The sequence below is a fragment of the Protopterus annectens genome, chromosome 7.part1 (assembly GCF_019279795.1).
Source record: "Protopterus annectens isolate FY-2018-M chromosome 7.part1, PAN1.0, whole genome shotgun sequence".
NCBI lineage: Eukaryota > Metazoa > Chordata > Ceratodontiformes > Protopteridae > Protopterus > Protopterus annectens.
This window is the reverse complement of record NC_056740.1, coordinates 35,862,508-35,888,207: the sequence shown is the minus strand read 5'-3', so window position 1 is coordinate 35,888,207 and position 25,700 is coordinate 35,862,508.

The following is a 25,700-nucleotide window of genomic DNA, read 5'->3' as shown; positions in this document are numbered from 1 at the left end:
CTTGTATCAGTTTAAGGCTTCCTAGTGCTTTCCAGCAGTTATTAACAAGGAGAGTTGAGTGCTTGCATGAGTTTAAGGCTTCCTATTGCTTTCCAGAAGGTATTAGAGCAAGTGTTAGTCACAGGGATGCTTAAAGGTAAGATGAAAAAAAAAGGTTTACCCTTAACACTGCAGTGCACACTAGATACGTTAGATGTGAAAGTAGGTAACTTAAGTTTTACCGGTCTAAAAAGTTAAGTTTTATTGGAGAGTCACTATTTTAAAACAGCAAGATAGATTGAAAGGGGGTGGTCACTTTTGCATTCTGGTACTATGAAATACAGTAGGATGGCCAATAAATTTAAATAGTTGAAGGGGGGTGATTTCACAAAATGATAATTTTGTGCTTACTCACACAAGCCAGTGAAAGCAGAAAGGAAATGAGATATAATGTCAAATTAACATAAGAGGCAGGCACCTAGAAAGACAGTGGTATTTAAGAACACGACAGTAAGCGGGTGGGAGGGTGAGGAAAAGATTTCTGCCTGACTCACAAGAGACAGAGCTGTGGTCTCTTTTGAAGTTTTAATATGCAGTTAAAAGCAACATACAAGTAAAACGCAAGGTAAAGAAAACAAATCACAGTATTCAAAATATAAAAAGGCAATAAAGTAATACAAAATACAACAAATAAAAAGCAAACTAACCTTTCCTTTACACCAAAGTGTAGCAGAGTCTGGGTGAGCCTTTCTAATAATTCTCAGATGTCAAAGCCAGTGTCAAAGGCCTTTGTCTGACCAAGTCTCCAGATGATTGTAAACTGGGAGCAGTCATTGAATCTCCCCAAGATGAGAACACCCTTTAGGAATATCTAACACAGACAAACACTTTGTGCCAAAGCCATAGCTTAAACCTCAATACCAAGCAATGCATTATAGTACCTTTTGTGAAGTTTACCATCCTGGTAACTACTTCATCAATAAAACACCCTTAAATGTTGATTCAATAGTCAAGGATCTGGGAACTCGTGTAGATATTAACTTAGCCTTCATCCAGCATGTATCAAAGGTAGTAAGAAAATTGTTCTATGTTGCTCATCTTATAAGCAAGGACATGGCATCTAGATCCAGAGAAGTCATCACACCACTCTACTCTTCCCTTATCAGACACATCATAGTGTATAATCCTCCCTTTGGTATGCACCTGACCAGACACATGCAGCAACTTGCACATCCACAATGGTTCCTCACAAAAAGAATACAGAGAGTTAACAATATCCATTGCTGATCACATCAAAGCTCTGTCTGTTTACTCGGTATCATACAGACTTCTGAAAGGTAATCTTTGCCTGGCATACAGGGTCATCCCTGGACTCTGTTTTGTTGAACCTTTTACACATCTGCAAAACAAACAGCATTAGAACTACTAGATTAAAAGACCTAAATTTTGCTTGCAACATAAAAAGGACTTGTTGGAGAGATATATGTTTCTAAGAGAATTCCCATACTCTGGAACAGGCTTCCCATCCCTGTCAAGTAGAGTTCCTCTCTATCCCTTTTTCAGAGCAACTTGGACCAATGGATGGGTAATCAGAAATTCACCCTGGTCTGACTTCTATGTCTCTGATGGACAGAGGTAGTCAGTAAATCACCACCTACATAAATCAAATTTATGGGTCACATTTGGGTTGCATGGTTAGGCTTATAAGGGCCCTAGTTTTCATTGGCCTGGTGTAGAACTATGAATCTATGAACCTATAAATTAATTGATAACTAGACTAAAAGAGAGAGAGAGGGTCAGGCTGGAATTGTGATGATACACACTATGTCAGCAGTTCTACCTAATTAGGACATCTCAGAAAAATACCATTGCATATACGGCAATACATGTGATGCTGCTAGAGTCTCTGCTCCATGTTTCCCACTCTTCCCACCCTGCCTACAGCAGAAGCAGTCCTAGTGCTGGGGTTAATAGCAGGGATGCTAAGTTAGAAACAGCAGGAACACATAGCAGCAGATAGCTAAAAAGTATAGCATGAGGAGTCTAAAACAAGAAAATGATTTAAACGGAGAGAGAAAAAAATAACTAGTCAGATAGAGGCATACATGCATACTGGTAGATATACAGGCAGTGGTAAACAAATAAAGTGCATAGTTAAGCAAAAATAAGGAAGATTATTGTCAAATGTAGCAGTAACATTGCTTTGGTGTGCTTACAGAGAACATATGTTTAAGTAATTGATGTCCGTTCATTTTAGAGTCACGGCATTCTAAACATTAAGATTGTGAATTATTTTTTCTTATTATGTTATCATATTCACGTAAAATCTGCTACCAGATAAAGTAAACAAAGGTTCTCACAATTCTCAGATGAGCATTAATTATGAAGCATTTCAAAGCATGATATCACATTGTCATTTCAAAGCATCATGTCTTCATCAAATGGCATTTAAGTGTTACGACAAGATAAATTTATTTGAGTTTTGTAATTAATTATTCTAGACAGGCTGTCAAAATCATAAATGCTGTGTTATTTGGTATGTTTAATGCTCTACAACCATTCTCACACTTCAATACAGAAAGCTAACCGAGGCGCTTTCTCAGTGCCAAAGATGAGTATACATAGATAACCATTGCATAAAGTATAACCTACTATCTTTGAGAATTTATGATCCCAGACATTACTTTACTGTATTTAATTATTCTTTTGGTGAAGATAATGGCATGTATTAACATGTATTTTTTGTAGTTAGCATCAGACTTACAACATTTTATACAGTTTTTGACAAGTACTCTTTGAAGATGTCATTTTAAGTTGTTGTTCTTGAAGAATATCAACATTTTGCTGTAAAGATAAATTCAGATTAATAGACTGACATTCATTAGATTAAAATAATCTCCACAAGTAGTTAAAAATAGTTAAATTCTGACAAGCCTTTCATTGTTTCACAAAGGTTTGCTGTGTTGTTCTTGACAGCTGTTTTGACATATTGAAGGCTATACATTTAATTTAGAATACTCTAAATGTAGAATTACCTTAAAGAATGTTCCATTAGTGCCACTGACTGAATGCTGAGACAAAATATCTGAGGCATTTCTTCAAGCAGCAGAAATCAAAATTCTGGAAGATTTAATGCATCTAAAATGGTCAGCATGGAATACTTTTTAACTCTCATTCTAGGAAGATTAGATTGAGACCTATTACTGAATTCAGGAGAATGCAGACAGTTACACACATAGGTGTGTCCAAAGCTATCTTTAATAACATATAGTTGACATGGTGCACAGTCATTAGAGCTGCCTTTTCAGAGCTCAAGGGTACTGAGTTCATTTCCAGCAACAAGATACAGTTTAGGTTAAGTCGTGTTTTCCCAGTATCCATGTAGATTCTCACCAGGCACTTTAGTTTGTACAACAAAATAACCAAAGAACTGTAGTAACCCAGGAAGAAGGACTGTACAAATAACCAAAAGAAGAATGGCAGCACCACAAAAAAAAAGGAAAAAACAAAAATCACCATTTCCTTTACTCAGATTTTAATTGATTTAGCTTTTTTTGTCTCTCTACTGGAGACTTCTTCAGAATAAAAATATCACACTAACAGGGATAAAATAGCCACAAAAAACAGATGTAATTGGGTGAACAATAAAGCAATTATACAAGCAATAAAAACATTTAAATTACTACTCAATTAAAACAATGAATATCTTGAGAATGAATAAAAATATTGCATGCAGGTTGCATAACACTGTTTGCAAGTACAAAATTATCACATTAGAGGAATAAAATCACAATATCAAAATGCATACAAAATAAAAACAGTAAAAAGATGTTAAAATGCTTAGAATAGAGCTATTTAGTATTTCAATGCCCTCAACTTAAGGGCAGGGACTAAGGATAAATGGTCATTCATACCAGGGGTTACACAACAAGCATTTAATCGCAACTGCCAAATAAGCTCCCTGTATTCTAATTTGGTCTTCCTTTCACCTCCTCCTTCATGGGGGATGACCTCTTTTAAAACCCAAAACTTAAAGTTAGCATCTTTATACATAGTAGTATGTCTATACAGCGTGTTTGTATCCACCTTTCTTTTAATCTCATAAAGGTGTTCATACTCTCTGTTTTTTAATGCTCACTCTGTTTTACCCACATAGAAGGAACAACAAACAAGGCAATGAGCTAAATAAACAACCCCCTTTGGTAAAACAATTATAATACCTAAAACTTCTCAGAATTGAATCCAATGAGGAATGGACAATTCAGAACCATTCATCATATAAGGACATTGTGGACACCAGCCACAATTAAGGTACTTTTTTTGACCTTACTATCCAACCCAGTGGTAAAGCTAGGTCCACTTTCAAAAATATTCTTTAAGTTAAGACTACTCTTCAAACTATACAACAGGGGCTGATAAAACACTTTGGAGATATTCGGCATAGTTCATTGTTTTCTCTGTTTTCTGAGCTTGTGCAATCCTAGAGTTGGTTTTATATATATTATGTATACGTATGTAAATAATATAGGGGTGTGGGGGCCTCCACATTAGGATTCATTTGGAGACTTGCCTCCTGGAAAAAAAATGTGCTTTATGATCCTGGGAGTTTTGCTGTTTTGGCTAGTGACCCCAAATGTTTAGAGGTTTTATGGTCACATATATTCCTTCTAAACCTATCATTATGTTTATTTTTGTATCTATGACTGACTATCATTAATTGACAGCCAGCATTCATCAAATAACATGCAACTAGTACAGACAGAACACTTTTTTGTTTTAAATAGAAAAATGCTGACATTTTCATTTCTTAGTTATTTATAGTAATTATTTTAAGGAGATCAACACTTTTGTCTCTTATGCCTTATAATACACAGATATTTTTGTCAAAGCAACAGTTATGTACAGTAAGAAAAAGCATTTATATAGACAACAATGTTTATAATATACCCCATCCAATGCAGTAATGACACCATTGAAGACAGTACAACTCATGATTTAAAACTTACTAAACATATGTATTAAAATTCATCATCCAAACATTATTTAAGCATTCTACCACTTAGGGTAGCATAAACTACTCACCATTAAAACAGTACATTGACATTATATAAAACAAAATGTACAGCTTAGCAAAACAAGGAAGCATTAAGCCACTCAGTCTACATTAACAACAGTGTTATTCCTCTTACTGTAATGACCCAAACCAAACTGAGTAGTGTGCTGTTGCCCCTAAACATGTCAAGGAAGGAGATTAGAGGGGGTCTTACTTCAGGACCTCTTTAAACAGCCCACCAGCTTGACCCATAGGCTGTTCCCCTTTCGTTCACAGCTGAAACCCCACTTATCTACCAAAATGCCTTTTGTCAACAAGGCCAGATTCACATTAAGCAGATGTGAGACCCACCTCACTCAGGTGTACCTCATCTGAACTAAACCAACTGGAGACCCCATCTCTAAACTCATAATGAGCTAAGACCTGGGTATCTAACGGAAAAATACCCCTGTCACCCCGTGGTTAACAAATCAATGAGCTCAATATTTTCAAAATGATGAGCATGACACCGACCAATCTAGGTACAATCTCAGAGCACACAAAGGTAACCCTAGGAAACCTCTACTTAAGTGAAACAAAATCCTTAACTTTCTGTGCTAACAAATTTCTTTTAGGTACAGATCCCAAGCCATTACCACCTAATTAAATAATCACCACTTTAATATCACTGATATGTAACCTCAAAGACTTCATTTTCCCAAACAAATGATGATAGTGCATCCCTCTTGAACCAACCCAAATGACATCCCATTTCACTGGATCAAGTACTAATAATCTTCCTTGAAATTGAATTGAAGACTGCTTTGTTGCTAAATAAACAAAAGAATGCCCCAAAATTACAATGTTGCTGTGGCCTATAAAACAACCAACCAAGCACAACTGAAATAAACAACAAAATCATTGAATATAAGCTAAAAATGCATCAGAAAGCTATCTCCCAGCTCATTTTATAACTTAAATTGACTTACCCTCTAAGACTAACTCTGATGCCCTCCTTATTTGAAAGGAATGGGATTAAAAATATTCACTAGTAACACCTTAACTCACCAAAGCCTTCTCTGCACCACCTGTACAAACAGAACTGATGACATGGCCTCGTCTATACTATTTTGAAAGACCAAATGATTTTCAACCGAGGGACATAGCTTTGAATATAACATAGCCCATCTCAGCAGCCACAACTCTTCCACAATCACTTAAGAAATAACTTGCTGACCTTGTCTGATCTGATATGCTTTAGATATGCATAACCAAACCATTGCCACAGCCCTGGTAATACAAATATCTCTCCAATACAAACTACCTGACAGTTCAGTGATGTGAAAAGCACTAAATACATTAACAACGCTAACACCGACCACAGTACCTGCACTCTGAAGGAGTGAACAACTACTTTAAACCCATGCAATAGTATTCTTAAAAGAAGTCTACCTAATGGAAGTCTGGAATCAAACCTAGCTGACCTGTTCCTTTTTCAGCCTTTCAACATTCTAATCGTGCTCCACTGTTTTGTAGCAACAAATTAGAGTAACAATCTCACCATGGCACTAAATAACTACCAAGAGCACATTGACTGTACCTACAGCCTCACCCAAAGTCCATCAATAAATAATATACTAGCAAACTAACCCCACAGATCATCTCCTTTGCTGAAGCTGATGCCTAAAAGCCATGACTACAGAGATGGCCACATGATAAGCATTTCTCATAGACCTAGCCCATTACTCTGCTATAACCCGCTAATCCTTCAGACCTCCACTGAAAGGGAACTGGATGCAACTCTGTGTCTGGAACTAGTTGGTGAAACTTTTTTGAACTGAAAATGAGACAATCAACTAACACATTAAAATTGCTGGTAACATGTTGAAAAGAAAGCAATAACTTAATCTTCAAACTAAGCAAAACCAACTTCCATAACAACAATAGCTCCAAAGCAGACTTAGTTCTTATTCAAAATCTTTTATACCACAGCCTCATTGTCTAAATGAAAAATCATCTTCTTATTCCTCAAATCATCCTGACAAACTACCATCACTGCCCAGATCAGCCACTCAACTGCAAACCATTTTGCCTTAAACATTGCTGTCATACCTATGTTCCCTGCAGCATCTATAAACAAAGACAGCTCATCTCCCAAAACCCAATCCTCCTGCCAAAAGGATACCCCATCGAATTCTTCCAAAAACTGTAGCCAAATATCAATGTCCTGTTTAGCCATATTTTTCACCAGCACCCAGTAATGTTTGTGACACCCACCTCTCAACAAATTAGCCACTGATCTACAGAACATCCAGCCTGGACCAACTGCTCAACCCATAAAATTTAATAAACCAAGCAACTTCCATGACTTCACCCACTCACACCTTAGATGCAAAAACACTCATCCTGTCTCTCAATATCGCTAATTTATCCAAGAGAAAAGTAAATAAGCTTTCTTATGGATCAATCTCTTACCCAAAAAACGTTGGCTTCTTTCTGAGACCTTCTACCTTATCAATGCCTAATGGAAAATTCTATACAAATCACTAAAAGATTGCTCAGCTGCATGTGCCGCTTGCTCACCTTCCACAACTAATAATAAGTAATCCAAGTAATGTACTGGTAAATTTCCATGGGATTGCTACCACCAAATCCATTGTAAAGTCATACTAAATATCTAAAACATGGCCCATGTTATAGCACACCCCATAGACATTGCCATATAAAAATAAAACTCCTCCCCTTGACACATATCTAACCAAGGCCAACCATCTTGCTTAACAGGTACCAAATGAAAGGTCAATTCAATATTAAACTTAATAAGCCTTGGGTCCCTCAAACTCCAAATGATGCTAACAGCATCATCCAAAGATACATACTGCACCTTTTCTTGATGTCTAAATATATTGTCATTAACTGAAGTGCCTTCAGGAAATGACAAATGGTGACTCAGACGAAACTCACCATCCCTCTTTTTAGGAGCCAAACCAAGTGGAAAAATACAAAACTCACTAAATGGAGGGGTTTCTAAAAGACCTAATACTCTACTGGCCTCTACTTCTTCACCTAACAATGCAGTGCTACCTCCAATCCAAGTGTCTTCAAATTCTTAGGAATCTTAAGGCTACTTCTTACCTGAGACTTTAAACTAAAACTTGAGTAAAACCCCAAAACGAACAAATCCGTTGCTGCATGAGCTAGATGATGTCTTAACAAGTAAGACAACACTTACATATTAACAGGAAAATATATAACCTGACCTTCATGTTTGTCCATGAAAGTCCAAGTGACCTCTTACACATCGAGCAATCCTCCATGCTCTTCCATTACTAAGCCCGACTGGGCCTGGCCTACTGGCATCTGACTGCACTCCTCCTCTACTAATACCCTGCATTGTGTGAACCTCCACAAGTTGAATAATTGTGAGTAAAGCAACATTTAAGCCACAAACACCTGCTAACATTAAAAGCCTAACAAAAAACAGCTCTGCTATAATTATCATCTGAAGTGACCCACACTTGGCCCCCTGCTTTATCCCCCTGATGGTGTCAAGCAAATGTCAGCATATCTGGACTCCCACTTGGGCCTTTTGTCCATTGTTTTTATTTTGCTAAAGCGCTGGTCATACCTTAACCAAGTGTTGTCCCTCCACAAATGCTGAGCTTCTCTGATGGCAATAAAATTTAACAATGGCAAAGCTTGTAAAGAATCCTTCTCCAAGATGACTGCCATGAAATATATAAAATCCTGAACCCACCTGTCCCAAGTTCTTGGTCTATTCCTGCCTAACTTCCTCCTTCCTAATGATGGCAAATCTGCAGCCAGGTCCTGCACCCCAAAGGCTTTTGCTTCTGCTAGATGTTGTGCACTGTTAGCATCGATCAATTCAAATACACCAACATATTCTTGTTTCCATATCTTTTCTTTAACTGTTGAGAGAATATGTGGTGTCACAACTAAACTTGACTCTGAAAGTAACCCTGACTGTGTTCTTAAAAGCACTAATGGCAAGCTCTTAACAGGCAAAATCCAAGGAGCTACTTAGCCAGATGCCAAACCTAAATGATCCAAATCTGGTTGTCTGCATTACATACAGGGCTCTAAATTATCAAACAGTCCTTCCACTTGCAACCTACCTTCCTGCTGCTCCCCTATACCTGGGTGTAGCAAATCTTGCAACCTAACCCTGCACTCTGAGCTGAGATCTTATAAAAACCCACCCAGCCTACCTCTAGGTCAAGACCTGAATCCCTCACATTACCAGCATAAGAAATATTCTAATTACCTGTAACTGTCTGCATTGCTGGAACAAATGTACTGCTTCCTGTGGATTTGCCATTAGCTCTTCCATCCTGGATACATCAGCTTTCCTCTTTTGCCTATTCCTGCCACCCTGATTTGCATTGCACGGTTGACCCTCTACTGCTTCAAGCTGAATAGGATCTGTGGCTCCTACCTCTTTAAACAATGCCTTGGCTTCAGCAACTATACTGGCCCAGTGATTCTTCAATGCCGTTATATCCAACATACTGGAAAATATTAACTGCACATTGATTAACTGTCCTCAAAATTCTTTTGCAAATACAAATAATTAAAAATAATATTTTTTAATACTTTCCCTTCCTTCCATTTTATCCCTCTTTGCTTTATTACCTATCACCTGTACTGTAAAAAAAATAAATAAATAAAAAAAATAAAATAAAACACTCTGCTAGATAAACCAGACCAACAAGTAACAAATGCACCACCACAACAGCATGTCAAACAGCCTCAGGACTTTCAATGCAGCATGAAGAAGTAACATTCCAAGGCACCATGCACAATATACCTAAAACTGATTCCACCAAATGATTTACAGCACAAAACACTCACTCTAAACAGACCATGGCAAAACCTTCCATTAGTTTTGTATTTTGAATTCATTTTTTTGTTATATATACCTCCTAGCACCCACAAACTGAATAATGCCTAGTTAAAAGTGTAAAGGTAGAAAGGCCAGGATATGACCAACTTTCACTGTTGTTCTAACAAACTGTCACATTGCTAAGTACAAGTTAATTATCATGCCTTCTGGAAGTACATGAAGGGGGAACACCAATGCCATCCCCTTCCGGAGACCAGGCATTTAGGTAAAGTTCTGGAAAAATAGTAAAGAAGAAGTAGGTCTTTGTGAATGTGAGGCAGAGTAAAGATAATTGGTAGACATTGACCAGTTTTCTAAACTGGACATGAGTGGGGGATATTGGAGGTGACACTTTTGATATCAGAATGGTGTTTGATATAGTAGATTAGAATTTCATGTATGATGCTAAAAGACAGGAACATTTTAAGTGAGGATTTTCTTACGTAAATTTTAATGCATAGAGACTCAGAATATAAAGCCAGATTAATAAAGAGGAATATGATAAAATCCACAAGGGTGGAATACAAGAATGTACATACAGGAATGAAAAAACAAACATGAATGGCGTGCTAAGAATTGAAAAAAAGAAAGAAGCTGGGGAAGGTAGATAGCCTGACTTCACATATTTACAGACAATTGTATTCTTAAGGCAGAAAAAAATTATGAAGTACTCCATGCTGGAGCTCCTAATGCCCTCAACATTTATCTGAATCTCTGTGGTAGCTGTGAAACCTTGGATGGTATATATGCCTCTCTGTAAACATCATCCCCGGGCTTGCAAAGAGCTTCCAGTATGTTCTGTAGCATGTGCTCATGAGGTCCAAGCTCAGTGTGTTTTGCACCAGTGGTCATGTCAACCTCCACTAAGTTGGTGGACCAAAACTGCCTTTCTCTTCCTAAAAAGGCTGAGCTAGCAATGTTCACTCACTCCAATTTTCCTGCCCTCTCTATCACTTGAGCCACTAAGAAAATATGGATTGCAGTTGTTATTGTTGTGTAGTAGTGAGGGTTTGAAATCCAGATCAACCGAGGGAGATAGTGGCAGGAGGAAGACTTTGGGAGTCATGCAACAGTCACATATTTAGAAAAGATGGCATGCATTTGTCAACATAAAGAGAAATAATTTTTACAGCTAATATATAAGGTCAGAAATTTAACAGTTCACAGTTAACATCTGAAGTATCTCTGATGGTAGGGGCCATATATTGGGTAACTGAGTTATATTAGCTAGTCTTGTAAAGGCCCTTAAGCCATTAGCCTAATAATCTCTTATGAACCTATGCAAGGAGCATTAGTAATAATATTCTTTTTCAACTGAAAAGTTTGCTGCCTTCCCACAAGATTGATATTATTGTTGTTTGTGAAACATGATTAAAGAACAATGGCAGGAAACCATTTCTGTCACTGTATAAATGTTTTTACTGCAACAGACATTCTAACAAAAAAATATATCTGTAGGTATTATAATATGGATTAAAGATTGTTATGACACCCATGATTATTACATGTTCAATGATAACATAAATACAGAAGATTGTGTAAATCTGAAAATAAAGACAACCCTGCAGCATATAACAATTGCTGGAGTATGCAGATGGCTGAAGTCAAGTGCTAATGGCTTAGAGGAATTCATACATTTTTGGCTTGCAGCACAGGAAGGGAAAATAATATTAGCTGTGGACTTAAATTTACCAGAAACAGACTGGAATAACACTGATTCAACATTAGTAAGAAGATTATTTACAATGTATATTCAGGAACTGCTTCAGATTGTTAAAAAGCCTACCAAACAGTAGAATATATTAGACATTGTTTGTGTTCCTAAGGAAATGAGTGTTAGTTTATTGTCAAGTTTTACTTCTGTTGATGCGCAGTGATTATGGAGTTATAACGGTTAAATTGCTGCTAGATAATTCTGCCAAACTGAAATTTAAACCAATTCACAGAAGATTAATAATAGACCATATGGATGTAAAACAATTGGAACAATGCATTCAGTGGGGAAAATGCAGAAGGAATGTGGCTATATGTTTAACATCAGGATCTAGGCATATAAGGTCAAGAAGATATATTTCCATAAGAACAAGATAATTGATTAAGATGAGAGGCAAAAATATAAGAAATGGAACAGGGGTCAAACTATAACAGTGGAAACTGAAATAGACAAGCTGGACAGACAAATTAAACATGTGAGACAAGATCAAGAGAATTTTGAAGAAAATTTTATAAAGATGTTAAGTATAGTAGGAAACTATTGTATATATACATAAGATGGGGGAGGAGTAAAGATGTACAAATTGATAAAATATGTGTAAATTCTAAAACATATTCTCAGATGCAACTGATTATAATTGTAGTTACAAAATCTTATGCAAAGCAGTTTGACTCAACAAAGGGAGTGATACATTGTCTTAGTAACACACAGATAATTTCAGATACTGAAATTAAATTAGATCATATGGAAAAAGAACTATACACACTGGACCCAAACATAGCACAGAGAGGAGACAGAATTGTAACTATGACCTGAGAACACTTCGGATAAACGTATAGTACCATTATATTTGTTATTCACTAGCCCCGGGATTCAATAAACTCCATACAGGAATAGTGCTATTCCTGCACAGAGTGGTTCATGTCCATGTAGCCACAGCAGCGTGCCTTGCATATTCATGAAGGTGCACTGCTGTTAAGGCTAAATGGACACAAACCATGAACGAGTGCAGGGGGCGTGTTTAAGTAGTGCATGGACTACGAACACGCTCCCTGCACTCAGAAAGTACCATACGGCACTTTCCTAATGCATTTCAGTGTCCACGGACACTGAAACCAAAAACAAAGGTTCTTCCAGTGTCTGCAGACACTGAAATTAGTAGCAGATCAGGAAACAAATGCAGGCATTGCAAAAGTGCTGTACAGCACTTTGCAAGTGCTATCAGTGTCCGTGGACACTGACAGCTAATAAAATAGCTATGTCAGTGTCCGCAGACACTGAAATATCCAGCAGATGATAAAGGAAATGCAGGGGATGTGTGACAGGTTCTGTCATGCATGCCCTGCATTGTAAAAATGTCATACTGCCATAGCCGTTAACCATACCTCTCAACCTCTTAGAGTAAGGCATCTGGACAAAGCCATAAAAAAAGTGGAACAAATAGGGACAATCTAGAAATATTTATCTTACAAACTAAAAAATTGATAGAATAACAGGTTTTGCATTAGCATGAACTTTCAGAAGGGCATGAAGTCTAAAACTCAAATGTCTGTCATTATTTTCTATCTTCAATCTTTAATGATTTGTCACTAATTTGCCAGACAGCCACAATATTATGAAAAACGGACCAAACATATAAAGGCACAAATCTGGACATTCTACAGAAATCTGTACAGTTGAGAGGTATGCTATCAGCTGTACAGGCGTCTGCAGAATGCTCAGATGCCTGCCTCATGTACCCGTCAACATCCTAGAGTAACAAAGCTGAATAAGGATATAAATAGTTCAATTGTTTTTTTTCAAACTAAGGCATGTTTAAGCATAGCTGAGTGGGTGTGCGAGTTATGGCCCTCTGCCTGCATTGCTTAAATATCCCAGAGGAGATAAATATAAATATACAGCTAAAATTTCCAAACTGAGGTAGTATAGTGGTTAGAGTCCCAGCTTTACATACAGGTGTTCATGGTTCAGGTACCAAAACAAGCAATTTATTTTTACATGGGAAAGCAGCGTTAAAATCATTATTTTTATCTTAAAGCATGTAGTAATTGATTTTTGTCAACCAGGGTAGTGTAGCTGGTATAAAATAGAAGTGTGAGTGCATATAACATGTGAAACCACCCATGTATACACAAGTGTCCCATACAGTTTAGTCACACCCTTTGCTAATGTAATGAAAGCACATAGAGGGATGCCATGAAAAGTAAATCATATACACTTACTAAATGAAATGATTAGTCTGATAATTTTTTAAAAATGAAAAGTGAGCAATGGTTAGCAATGCTCAGCTATGCCTATCAGGTTTAAGCATCACTTAGATGTGAGTGCTAAGCAACAGTTAGCTCAGCTAAGCAGATTTGAGCACTGTTAAGCAGTGCTCAGCAATTACCCCTTCAAGCACTGCTAAACTCAGCTTAGCAGATTTGCGCATTGTTTAGCTTAGCTTAACATGTTCAAAATGGTCCAATGATGACAAAGGGTGGGAATATCACTTTATTTAAATGGCACAGGTGGGAATATAGCCAGAACCTGTTATAGTTCATCTGTGCAGGTACTATGGGTGGTGTAGGTGAAGGAGCGCTCTTTTGGGCACAGCATTGGAGCATTCAGGATTCCAGGGTCATAGCTGGACTCCTTGTACAAAACCATGAGGAGAGACTGCTGCAGGGCCAGTATCAGGGCTCAGAATACAAAGTGGAGGCCTGGGGCTATCTCAATCATGATCTCACCAGTGCTACTGGCATCCCTGGACTGGTGAGCAGGTATGGCACCACTATGCTGACCTAAAGTGGTGGAAGGAGGCACTCTTGGCCCAGTCAATCCAATATGGGCATGGAATGCTCCAGTAGTGAGTAAGTATCACTATCAAGTAGTTTGTAACAAATACTAGCCTGACAATATGATAGACAGGTATGCATAATGTTTATTTTTCTCACCTACAGCTGCAGCAGAAAGGGCTAGTAACATAGAAGCACATGCTAACAGACTGCTGAGGCTGTGCCTATAGACTGGTGAGTACAAAACTATTTTGCAGTATATTGTTCAAATAGCTAAGAAGGAGTACATTGCTTACTCTTAGTAGGTATACTGTTACTGTGTTACATGAATAAATAAAAAAGTTTAACCAACTAATATTGATGTGTAATAAAAATCCTACAAAAAATGGTGTGTTTATTATGGTATGTTGTTGTAGACATATATAATGTATACAGGTTCTCCACAGTAAATATGGCTGAGACAGGATACACTAATTGAGGTTGTTCTGTGAACCAGCTGTTAAGAAAAACTGTAGATGGTGGAGCCTCCTAGTAAGTAAAAGGCAGTAGGACAGAATCCATGATTGCAAAGTCATCCCCAGTGAAACAGATGGCCCACAGCATAAACCACTTGTTGCCATAATCAGCTGCAAGTAGTGGTCAGAGAAGGCTCTAAGATCAACAGAGACCAGGCTGAAGACCTGGAAGTTGACTGGAGAGAAAGTACAACAGTTCAAGGAATTAGTCAGGGCTCTAGCACCCCAAGAAGAGGAGGAAATAGGTGGAGTTGAAGAAGAATGGCAGCTCCTTAAAACAGCATGTGTTATGACTACTGAAAGATATGTGGCCAAGCCAGGTATGGAAATAAGGTACACAAGGAAAGCTGGTGGTGGAATGCAGAAGTCCAGGAAGTCATCAAAAGAAAAAAAAGAGTGCAGGAAGATGTGAGAGGCAGAAAAGACTGACCAAGCTAAGAAGGACTACTGGTTGGCTAACAAAGAAGCTAAGAAAGAAGTTGCAATAGCACAGAATAGGGCATCAGAGGCACTGTACCTGCTTCTGGAAAGTGACTCAGTAAGGGGCACAAAGAAACTATATCAGCTTGCAAGGCAAAGACAGAAAGATAAAGAAGATAGTCAGACACCCTTCATAAGGGATGTTAGCAAAAACCTGCTCACCAGCCCAGAGGACATCAAAGGCAGATGGGAGGAGTATTTCCAGCAGCTTCTGAATGAAGAAAACCCCACAGAAGCTGTACTGCCCCAGAAACAGCCTATGATGAGAGAAGAAGAGGAGCCAACCCTAGAAGAATTAAGAACAGCACTAAGGAAGGTGAAGTCAGGGAAAGCAACAGGATCAGATGAGGTCACAGCAGATATGATAAAGATGCTGGGTGAGATAGAGGAGAAATGGCTCCTGAGGGTACTAATAGTGTGGAGATAAAGGTGTATCCCAGATGAATGGAGAATAAACATACTCATGCCAGTGTACAAGAACAAAGGGGATATCCACAACTGTGGGCAGTACAGAGGCATCATACTCCTATCACAGTGCATAAAAGTTCTGGAGAGGGTTATTGATAAACAGATGCCAAGAGTAGTAGAATGTAAAATGGGAGCTGAGCAGTTTGGATTCAGATCAGGATGCAGCACAACTGACCCGATGTTTGCATTGAGACAAATACTTGATAAGAAGCTAGAGATGAGGAGAGTCCAACTGGGAATTCCTATACTTGGAGAAAGCATATGACAAGGTCCCAGGAAAGCAAATCAGGGCGGTGCTGCCATGGTTTGAAGTCCTAGAAACATTGGTAGAATTAGTGCAGGCTATGTACAAGGACCCACTGACTCAAGTACAGACAGTGATCGGCCTTACAGAGGGGTTCCCAGTGGGTATGGGTGCACATCACGGTTCAGCTCTGAGCCCACTGCTGTTCATACTGGTGATGGACTACATTAGCAAACATGTTGGATGGGAGGGATCAACAAAGCTGCTGTATGCAGATGATGTGGCAGTACAGGCAGACTCTGAGCTAGTACTTCAGCAAAGGATGGGAGAATGGAATGCAAATCTGAGGCACAAGGGATGAAACTAAGCACAGATAAAATAGTGGTAATGGAAGCTAATTGGGGATATCAGAGGAAGCTGAGAATAGAGATAGAAGGGAAGATAGTGGAACAGGTAAACAGCTTCAAGTATTTGGGAGGAGTAGTTGAGGAGAAGGGTAGTCTGAATGAAGAGATCAAAGCTAGAATCAGAGAGGCTGCAGCCAACTGGCATAGAGTATCGAGTATAGTCTATGAATGAAGAATGCCAAAGAAGCTGAAAAGTAAGGTGTACAAGACAGTGGTGCGACCAGTACTACTGCATGGTACAGAAACCTGGGCAGTAAAAGCAGAACAGTTGAAGAAGCTAGAGGTGATGGAAATTAAGTGCCTGAGAAAGGTGATAGGATGCACACTGGGACAGATGAAGAAATGAGTACATAAGAGCAGAAGCCAAAGTAGCTCTAATTGCAGAAAAGATCAAAGAGAACAGATTACGGTGGTTTGGGCACATGTGTAGAAAAGCAGAAAACAATCTGGTGATAAAGATTTGGGACAGACAGAAAGAAGGTAAGAGGAAGAGAAGATGTCCAGAAAAGAGGTGGATGGATTGTGTGAAAGAAGATCTGCGACAGTCAGGCATGAGTGTTGAAGAAGGCAGGAGAGTGGCACTGAATCGAGAGAGTTGGCGACAGTTAACACGATACCTCGACCCCATGTAGAAAAATGGGAAAAGGGGGGCTGATGATGATGATGATGATGATGGTGGAGCTGTAAAACAAGATATAACTGAATTGTGAAATATATACCACACTAAGCTCTGAACCCCGAATAATAATATGTAAAGTTTCAAAGTGTGTTCCATCCAGCATTGCCTTGTGTTAACATTTGCTTGCCAGAGTATAGTAATCCAAAGGATTAATGCACAGTACAATAACTATCTGTTATGCATGGATCACAGGATTACAAGTTCAGACTGTCTAAACACGAGACTATTAGGCAGAAACCAGTGAACCACAAAACAGCAGTTTCCCAGCAGCTCAGTGTGATGAGAAATATCTCAGTTGTGAATTTTGCACACCCAGAAATGGTTCAAATCCAGGGAGTGGTACTAAGATGTGTGCATATATACACACAAGGAATCAAGAATAAATGTAAAAACAGTCAGGTAGTGTTAACAGATATTTTCTCCACATGTTTTACAGGTAAGGAAATGTTGGTAGTAGCTGTATGAAGGGTATACTAATAAACTGTGTACAACTGTTCAACTGCCCCATCACATGCCTGCAAATGACAGCAGGATAGATGCATACAACATGCACTCTTCCCAATACATGTCTCTCAAGTGTTACACTGTCTCGGCTAGTTGTCACTGCTCCTAATAACCCTAGACACAGACAGGAAACCAGCTGATGTATGCCAGTAGCACACTCACATAACAGCAGTTCAGGGTACTCCTCTGTGCCAGATATGTAACACTGACATGTACAAGTCCCCTCTAGACATGTACCCAGAGTTGCCACAGTTTGCCCCATACCATTCTAGGCTGACAGTTTAATAGGTATGTCTGTGCTACAGAAGCTATGGGCTACATGCAGATGTAAAGTGAGGGCAGAGACATAGAGTATTGAGCAGTACTGCTGTGGAAAATAGAAGCATAAACAGTTGTTAATGGACTTTTTGTCTCTCCCCCCACCCCTCATCTGGATCAATACTATAATTCATATACTACGGGTATGTATTTCTCTAAACCTAATGCTGGGACTTGTGTTCTATTATTGTTCATATATTTGATTGGTTGCATGTTAACATACATTGTTCAAATACCATTGTTGGTGGCCTGTTGCTGTTAATGTTACTGGCATGCTGTTACTATGCATACTGCTGCTCCATTTATGCATGTGTATGTTTTGCTATGCAACTGTTTCAAATCTGTTTAATGTGTTTAATTGGAACACCCATGCATGCTATTATAACTAATCTTGAAATGTGTTGTTCATGACTAACCAACATATTTTTTAAAACCTCAACACCATAGCACATTTGGGAAGGCAGATCCCAGTGGATCTGCCTGTCCCACCTCATCTGGCTGTGACACCAGGCCCCAACACATCTGGGACCCAACCCAGGACTTCCTTGCCCACTGGTCCTGCACCACCTTCTGATGGAACTGCCTGAGGGGATGGGGCCTGTGCCCCCTCCCCCTCAGGAGCGGGCACGGACAGGATCTTGTCACTGGCAGTCAGTTCAGGGATTTGGTGCACAGCTCCATGCAAGCAGAGTTGGGTGGGCAGTTGTGCCACATTGTGGGCTGCCTGGCACACCTCGAGGGTCAGGCCACCCCTCCTGTCCAGCCCCCAGCACAGCCACCTTTGGGGCCATGAAGGAGCAGTGGTGACTCTCCATGGGTGGGGACCTCAGTCCCAGTGTATCCATTTGGGGGCTCATGGGCTTTGGATTCCCAACCACCCTGCCTGTCAAAGGTGTTTACCACCCTCAAGTGTCATATTCCACCCCTGTCTGCTGTCTTGTCTGCTGAAAATGCAATCTATCCCACCCAAACTACCTCCCAAAACATACCTACAGCCTTCCTCCACATCCCACTCTCACCTTACAAAAAAGGGCATCTGTCACACAAAAAAAAAAAACATTGCCCCATACATAGCTCTATATTTTGCCCCCATGTACAGTGAATCTAATCAATCAACCCAAAGGTTATTCTGCAAATGTCTGTTGCCAACACCCCTCACTGTGGAGTGTGAGGCTGTAAATTCCAAATTCTACACATTATTCAAAGCTGTTGCTGCAGAAAAAGTGTAGCACTATAGTCCTTTCTTACACCCGTCCTGCACATCCCAAACTGCTTTTCGTAAAGTTTTACCCGCTGCTTGCCCCCATTTCACCACTTAAAACTGGCTTCATCACTGTGTCTCCATCAGCTCTTGTTCTGCCCGGCAACCAAATAACCAGCCCTGCCAAGTCTCAAACCTGGGGTGCTGTAAACTACAATCACAGCAATGTACTACTACACCATCTGAGCTGCTGGAATCTGGAATGCTTTTACAAACATATCATTCATTCTGGCCATTTAACATCAATGAAAAAAGTAATCACTTTCAGCTCTGGAATTCAGGACCCTGTGCATAACAATCACAGCAACATACTTCTACAACATCTGAGCTGTAGGAATATATAATGTTTTTACAAACATATCCAAAATCCCGAGACCAAATACCCGAAACACTAAAATACAGAAACATCAAAACCGCGAAATTCAAACTAAAGAAAAGTACACTCAACATACACCACACACACATACACATAACCACACCGTCTCCCAGAAAACAAACACACAAACCTAAACTACATAGGAGCAGGGATGCAAGCCCCCCCCTGCACCCCCATGTGGGGTGCAAGCCCCTCACACCCCCCCCTACTTAAATATTCTAACTACAAGGTCGCACTACATACACAAACACACAAAACACCACCACACACCTACATTCCTCTCGCACACAGACATCACAGTCACAACACACACTTACACATTAAACCCTAACCAACACATTTAAATGCAGATACTTACCTGACCTTCCACCAGACCGCAACACCAGAAGTGCGAATGTCAAACTCCTGATGATCAGGATTTTGAAATTCACGCTTTTGGTCTTTCGGTAATTAGGAGTTTTGGCTACATGGTCTCAAAAGTTTGAATTTCGGTATTTCAAACTTTTGAGATTATGTAGTGATCTCATATATATATATATATATATATATATATATATATATATATATATATATATATATATATATACATATATATATATATATATATGGGAACACTACATAATCTCGAAAGTTTGAAATACAGAATTTCAAACTTTCAAGACCATATAGCCGAAACCCCAAACTACTGAAAGACCAGAAGCGTGAATTTCAAAATCCTGACTATCAGGAGTTTGAAATAAACGCATCTGGTTTTGCGGTATGGTGGAAGGGCAGGTAAGTATATCTGTTTAACTGTGTTGGTTAGAGGTTTAGTGTGTAAGTGTGTGTTGTGAGTGTGATGTGTGTGTGGGAGGGGGATGTAGGCATGTGGTGGTGTATTCATGTGTTTTTCTGGTAGAGTGACCATGGAGTTAGAATATTTAAGTGGGGGTTGTGGGGTTACAGCCCCCCACATGGGTGGTGCAGAGGGGCTTGCTATATTTATTTCTTACATAGACATACAAACAGATAACCATCCTCTTATGTCAACACATTTACCAAATGCCCGACAAACGGGGGTGGGGGAGGATAAAGGGCAAACACATCTTTGAAATATGGCTGTCATTCACATAGAGGTCTGCTAGAATGGCATGGTTTGCTTTAACATACACTGTTAGATAGATTCCAAGTTTGAAACACAAATGACTGTCAGTATCTGCTGATGTCAATGCTCACTTTATTCCAGTGATTTCTCAGAACCCCCCAACTGTTGTGGCCAACAGACAAAATATATGATCCAAGCATCTGGACAGTGTCTAGACATCTATACAGTGGGGAGGTATGACCCCAGTCATGTAACTGAATGGAAAAACCCATGACAGCTGTATATGCAAATGTATCATGCACTACAGGGATGGAACTGTAGGGAAAAGCAGATAGTGGTGCATAAATGTCCACCCACAACCATTTGCACCACAGTCACATCAACATACCAGTACCCCAAATGAACTATAGAGTACAATGACTGTTTGAATGAACATATCTTGATTTCCAGTCACACACTACACTGACACATACTGGCCCAACTCACAGTGTACTGGGAATCCTGAGGTGCTGTAGGACATATCTTAGTCTGCCCCTTCAAACATACAAACCTGATAGATCAACTGCAGCCATAGCAACATGCACAGTCAAATAAAAAATGAATCTGTGACACTCACATCTGCTACTCTCCCTACTCAGCCAAACAAACATCTACATGCAACACTGCTACACAATCTAGGCAGTCACTTCACAATGGCCAGACATACATAACTCTTATATGTACAGATTTCCACAGAATGTCCAGAGTGTAAGACCATATTCATTGCCACCATTGCATTCCACTTCCAGGAGTCTGCTAGGTCAATGGGATGATACCTTGAGTGCAGTCACTAAATAATGATATCACATACCTCTGACCCTCTTACTGCAAGATATCTGGACAAAGTATGACATACTTGGGGACCAGGGGTCCAGAAAGAGGGACATATCTCACATAATGGTGTTACAAACTGAAACAGTTGCCAGTGTCACAGACTTTGTTGTAACATAACATCCGTGAAAGATATGATCTCTGAAACACCAATGGATGTCAACAGTTACTGACTACTGCCCTCACATAATCCTACTGCTTCCATAAAAACAGATATTGTCTGAGGAACAGACCAAAGATAACAGGCAAATCCCTGGGTAGTCTGTGGACATCAGGACAGTTGAGAGGTATGTTAGAGACATACCACTGTCAGATGTCAAGTCAAGCAGAAAATGCATGTCCAGACAAACCTTGTTAAACTAGCAACCCTCTATGTGTGTAGCAGCATTACTGACTTACAATCTGTACCCAATTCTTGAGCTTTGTTCTTCATGTTGCTGGGCTGTCTCCACATGTCCTCTCCTGAGAGGTATTCCCACCTACTGTCTGAAAAGCTGTAGCTCCCACACCTCAATAATGTCCTCCACACAGGCAATGAAAAGGGGTAAGGCTCACATGAAGGCCGTAATTATAGCACTGTGTTGCTATGGCATTGGCAAATGTAAAGACAACACAGCTGCACTGGATGCAAGTAGCAAGTGGGGGACACCGATTGTTGCACAGAACATCACCTGATCATGAGCAGTACCTACAAATGGCAAGCTTCTGCCTATGCAACACAGGTCTCAACCCAGCTACACAAAGACAGACTGCGACTACACAAACCTAACCATTTGCATTGTTGTAAGGGAACTCCTGAGCACTATAACAGGTATGTCAATCATGCAAGCTTGTAATGGAATGCAGGAGGGGGAATGCAATGTTGTCAAATGGGACATTAAACACTAGGCTGCAATAAGACCTGCTGGACTCACATGCTGCTGTCTAGCACCTATGGCCATTCCATAGTATTCCATTCCATGGCCAATCCATGTATGACTACTAATGGAGTCTCTGTTGTCCCATACTGAGTGTGTCACTGGTAGACAAGCTACCTGGGGTATTGTAATTATTCATATGTCGCATGTGAATCCTACTCTGATACATATGCCTGTCTTACAACTGCAAGAGATGTATATAGGGTATGTGCATACTATACAACAGGTGCAGATGTGTGTGCTGAACTGTATGTTATATACTGAGCCCATACCTGACAACTGTCCAGAGTTTTGCAGACTGACCACATCTGCTTCATATTTTTAGTCAATGCCTTAGACAGCTGTGTATTGTCTGGCACATCACTGGCAACCCATTAAAGACTGATGTCATGACAAATTAGCATACATTTGATTGTCAGATATCATATCCTGCAGAGTGCACCTGTGAATGTGACACCGTCTTTGCTGGCAACTAAGTGTGTTTCAGCTAGATTCATAAAGTGACACTAATTACTGGTCATTGCCCTCCACTGATGTGTGCCTTTGTGCAGCTGTCTTGCTCTAACAGGAGCTAGGTGTCTTACCATGAAACCCATGTCAATGCAAGTGTTCCTTGTCCTGTAGAATGCTGACATTTGTGCAGTCACTGACTCCTGCTTTCTAGATGTGGAGAGCACACTATCCTTGCCAGGTCACTCATCCTATCATACATTTAGACCCCAAATGGAGGCACACAAAGCCACAGGAGGTGAAGTGTTGAACATTAGCATACACATACACACCTCCAGGTTAGCTAAACAGTGTGACACATGGGCAACATTCCGAGTGCACTTAACAGTTGACAAAACACCTACTCAAATCATAGATAGCTACAGGTCTCCAACCATGACTATGGACACCCACCACACCTAGTGGGACCTGCTGGAAGCTGTCAGGAGTCAATCTTCTACCCGGCTCCTGGGTGACTTCAAATACCCATCTATAGTGTGCCTGACCTATGCCACCTGAACATGAACGCACATAGATTCCTCGGCTTTGTCAGTGGCAATGCAGAAGATCAGAAGGTCAATACTCCTACAACAGGTGGTAATCTCATGTACGTGGTCTTAATCAACATGAGTAGCCACTGTAGCACTCCTACAGTGCCATGCCTATTGGTAATATCTGACCACATAGCCATCACTGTTCAGGTCACCATCTCCCCTGCCCCCTTTACAGTTTCAAACAGAATGAACTGTACACAAATGACTATAAGTCCACTCAGAGCAGGTAGAACTAGCTGTACAGTCAACATCCCATTTGTTGGAACTTGCAGCAGTGTCCAGGCCCACACCACAATACTATGTGCGAAACTACATAGCTGTATGGACTCAGCAGTACCTGACAGGACAACATCATCTTCCTCAAGGTAACATCTGTGGTGGACAGCAGCAATACACAAATACCATAATAGGTGGAAACAATTGCTGTACGGGCAAAGAAGGAACTGGTGCCTCATTGGAAGCAATGCCACCTTGATCTGTACAAGCAAATAAGGACACAGGTGATGTACCTTAAGGCTGTCTTTGAATGCAAATCAGACACATCCACCAAGGCAAATCACTAGGCCTTCCACACATGTGTCTGCAGTTCCAGATGCAACACACAAATCTACTTTGTAGTGGTGGCCAATAACACCACATGCACATATGGCATGGATATAGGCAACCGGCTGCAGAGAGGCGAAATGTAAAGACAACATCCCTGTCCCCACAGTGGTACACATGTGCATCTACAACCCCTGTCCCCTCCTCTCATCATCAGGAAACAGGTCCATAATTCCTAATAAAAGGCAACAAATGTAAGTCTCCATGGGAGCTGATAACATCCCTGTCTGCATCCTACATTAATGCAGGCATATGCCCCCAGCTCCATTACACACTGTACCAAGCAAAGCCTGAGCACCATTGACATCCCATCTGCAAGGAAGATGGCCACTGTCATACCTCTACACGAAAGTGAATGATGAATGGTGGATTATGCAATTTACTAGCCCTCATTGGGGGGGGGCATGACACATCAGGACCAGGAATGCAATGCAAACTCATACTGTGCTGATAGATGATGGGGGTATTATGTGGTCGCAAGTGGTAGCTATTGCTAGTCAATGTTGATGAGCAGGTTATGTAAATACCATTGACCAATGTATGTGTTCATGTGATGTGTTTCCCTGTTTATGTCTTCCAGGTGACATGCAGCGTGCAATGCAGACAGCATACACTGCAGCTGAAACTGCGGTCATCACTGAGATGATACTCAACCACCATGGGGTGGTGTTTGGCTGTGACCAACAGAATCTGCAGGACTGGACTGACCTGTGGGATGAGCTTGTCCACAGAGTAAACAACTTAGACCACCATGGACGCACATATGATTAGGTCAGGCATTTAGCGACTGACCTAATACTCCATGCCCGGCAAAGTGTTGCTGCTGTGGCCAGGGTCCATTCCATCACAGGTGGTGGTACTGCTATGCTGGCTCCACTTACACCAATGGAGGAGCTCCTTGCCAGCCACCACATGCAAGCAAAGCCAACACACACAACTCATGAAGGTGGGTGGCACCCAGACAACAGGTGAGGAACATCCATGTAAGGCCCAAGTGCACATCAATATAATAATGTAGTAGTCATACTGGCTTCTGTAGAGTATTTAAATACATATGTCAGGTCAAACTGCATTTGTTGGTGGGGTTTTGTAATGCACACAAGTGCACATCTATGGTGAAGGACAGCAAATTGTGTAGTATCAGAGCTTGTACTGTACATGTGCAGAAAAGTAGCATTCATCTTGTACAAATGCCACGTGAGTCTGCTGACAATACCTCTCCTCCACAACTACATAGGTACCTCTGGTCTGGATGTGTGACAGCAGCCTGAAGCTGGTGTGTATGGGATTGTCCTGTTGTGGCTCACCAATACCCCAGGCATGTTAAGGTCATGCATTTTACCATGCACACAGCTGTTACTCTTAGAGATATTGTGAAATGTGCATGTTCACTTGTGATGGGTTTAACTGCATTGCATCAGACTGGTCATCAAATGGGCCTATTTGCAGGAGGTGTAACATATCCATAGCACCCCTCACAACCTGCTAGTGCAAGAAATCTGGAGAAAGACTGACAAAAATGGGGG